Source organism: Tiliqua scincoides, chromosome 13 (genome assembly GCF_035046505.1).
Source record: "Tiliqua scincoides isolate rTilSci1 chromosome 13, rTilSci1.hap2, whole genome shotgun sequence".
Lineage (NCBI taxonomy): Eukaryota > Metazoa > Chordata > Lepidosauria > Squamata > Scincidae > Tiliqua > Tiliqua scincoides.
The window spans coordinates 17,161,118-17,164,088 of NC_089833.1; the positions used below are offsets into that span (position 1 = coordinate 17,161,118).

Here is a 2,971-nt window from a genome sequence, read left to right on the forward strand (position 1 = left end):
GAAATGGAACCCAAGACCTTCTTCAGGTTGCCAAGATTGGCCTGGCATCCTCAGGTATCAGCATCCATCTCTAGGAAGCAACTTATGATCTGGAGAACTTACCAGGGGTCCTGGAGATTTCCAACTTACCATCGTGTGGGGGGGGGGGCAATCTCTAGGATGAGCTTCAGTCACCATCTGTCTGCAGAGCATGTGTTGTGCCACTGAGCTAATGCATTTGCTGCCCTGAGCTTCTGGCAGAATGTAGACGTAATGAGCGGCTGTTCAGAGGAAGCCTCATCTCGAGGACAGGACATGACAGGATGACCTCAGAAGCTGGAGAAGGGGCAGGATTCTCTCCGATAGAAGGAAACTGCATGATGACTGAAGGTGTGGAGGCACAAGGCACTTCGCAGAGGGAGGTGACAGGGTACAGCCACTGATTAGCTTGTGCAAAATGACAAAGGTGCGCGAGGGAGGAGAGGTAGGCAGGAATCAAGCAATGGAGAGCCCGGAGTGTGGTCTAGAATGTTAAGGCTCATGGGGTTTAGTATTCGTAGAGTGTAACTCCAACGTTCAAAGCTCTCCACATACATTATCTCCATCACCCCTCACAGAAGCCCTGTAAGGTAAGCCTGGATTATTCTCCCCGTATCGTCGAGGTTGGATGCCGGCCGCAGGTGGGAGAACGGCAAGGGCTTGTGCACAGATTTCTCTTTTGTTCCACCATTTATTTTTGGAGCACTGAGCTTCACGAGAGTCAATTTCGTTTGAAACGAGAGCATCTGGCTTCTTAGGAATCTCCCTTCTCCATTATTCACCCCTTGGTTAGTTTTTGTGATGAGGTGCAGAGGGAATGACTTCATCAGGGGCAGTGGCATAGCTGGAGGGGGTGCGAAGCACTAAGTTTTGCAGGGAGCCTCACTGCAGTGTGCAAGGGGCCCTTCCCCTCCCCCTCCCCTTCAGAGCCATTCCAGGTGAACTCCTCTTGGTCTTTTCTGGCATTTGCTCCCCCACCTGGAATGGCTCTGAAGGGGAGGGGGAGGGGAAGGGCCCCTTGCACACTGCAGTGAGGCTCCCTGCAAAACACAGTGCTTTGCACCCCCTCTAGCTATGCCACTGATCAGGGTCCAGTGGTTGGCAACCTTCAGTCTCGAAAGACTATGGTATAAGCCTACAGCACCCGGTATTCCCAGGCGGTCTCCCATCCAAGTACTAACCAGGCCTGACTCTGCTTAGCTTCCGAGATCATGGTATAAGCCTACAGCACCCGGTATTCCCAGGCGGTCTCCCATCCAAGAACGAACCAGGCCTGACCCTGCTTAGCTTCCGAGATCAGACGAGATCGGGCATGGAAAGACTATGGGATAAGCCTACAGCACCCGGTATTCCCAGGCGGTCTCCCATCCAAGTACTAACCAGGCCTGACTCTGCTTAGCTTCCGAGATCATGGTATAAGCCTACAGCACCTGGTATTCCCAGGCGGTCTCCCATCCAAGTACTAACCAGGCCTGACACTGCTTAGTTTCCGAGATCATGGTATAAGCCTACAGCACCCGGTATTCCCAGGCGGTCTCCCATCCAAGTACTAACCAGGCCTGACCCTGCTTAGCTTCTGAAATCAGACAAGATCAGGCATGTGCAGGGTAACAGTTGCTGCCTTTTTGCTTTAAAAAAAACTAAATTTTGAGTCACGAAGGGGTATCTAAGCTTCTTGTGGCCACCTTGTTTTTCCCACAATGCACAGCCACCCATCAGCAAGAGAGGAGAAGAGCACTTTGGATCTGACCCCCCCCCCTTGGACCCCTTGCGTCTCAGCTTCAGGCAAAGGAGGCTGCTGAAGTTACCTTCTCCGTAATCAGACTACTGCTCCATCTAGCGCAGCATTGTCCACAGTGACTGGAAGACTCTCTCCAGACTGCAGACAAGTCTCTTTCCCAGCCCTACCTGGAGATGCCAGGAATTCAGCCCCTAAACGCCTTGTAATGTAGGTGCTGGAGCGTCACATCACAGGCCTCCAGCCACGGAAATGAATGGCTGGCCCCACAAAGAGCAGCCAATCAGGGCTTAGGGAAGCCATCCAGGCCCCACAGATCAGCCCAGATGTCTGCCTGCAATGAATTGGAACTCTATTTTTAATCTACCAACAACACTGTATCCATCTCTCCCTTGATTGCACCAACTAATCAATGAACATGTCACAAGTCCACCTTTCCGCTCCCCCATATTCTCTCCGTTGTTTTGCAAAACATTTTGATTCCTGGCATCCTGTTCTAGTTAGTGAAGGATAGGGGGGGGGGCTTCAAGTAGGGGGTGGGGGGCATGCAATCGTCTAAGTGCTCGATGTCTCACATCTTGGCATGTGGACAGCCAGTCCATCAACCTTTTTCCTGGAAGAGCACCCCCTCTGAAGCAGCCGGAGCCAAAAAATTCTGCGCAGGCAAGCATTTCCCTCCGTGTCTTGGGGCCAACTTGCAAGCGAATCAGAGAACACGTCCACCTAAACATGTCTGGGTCATATTACTCCTGCCACGAGTTTGTTTCTTTGCAGGTGGGAGGGATGAATCATCTCAGGATGGAGAGAGGGAAGGTGAGTTTATTAGTAAGCCAAGGTCTCTCGAGACACCCAGCGTAGGAGATTCTGCCTCCTACAGAGGCACCAGCTGCTTCATTTGCTCCCCCACCCAGTGACACCAGCCGCTGAGGAGGCAAACTTTTCAGAGTTCACAGTAAGAGAAGTTTTGGCAAGAGGCAGCTTTCCCAGGGTGCTCTTGGGAAGGCTTTAATGGTATCCAGTCCTGCACTTTCTTGCATAGCTTTGCATCTGCACAGAGAAAGCATTTCAGGGGAGTTTGCAGGCAGGCAAACACCAAGTCGAACTGGGTTGAAAATTCTCTGCAGAGTTTTGGACAGTGGTATAGTTAGAGGGGCTGCAAAGCACTAAGTTTTGCAGGAACCTGGACGTCCCGTGCAAGCGCCCCCTCCCTTCAGA

General features: G+C 52.0%; 1 pseudogene; it reads right to left on the reverse strand.

Annotated features, from left to right (window-relative positions):
- Positions 1-1,523: 1,523 nt before the first annotated feature.
- On the reverse strand, positions 1,524-1,640 carry LOC136633916 (5S ribosomal RNA; annotated as a pseudogene).
- Between the last annotated feature and the right edge of the window lie 1,331 nt (positions 1,641-2,971).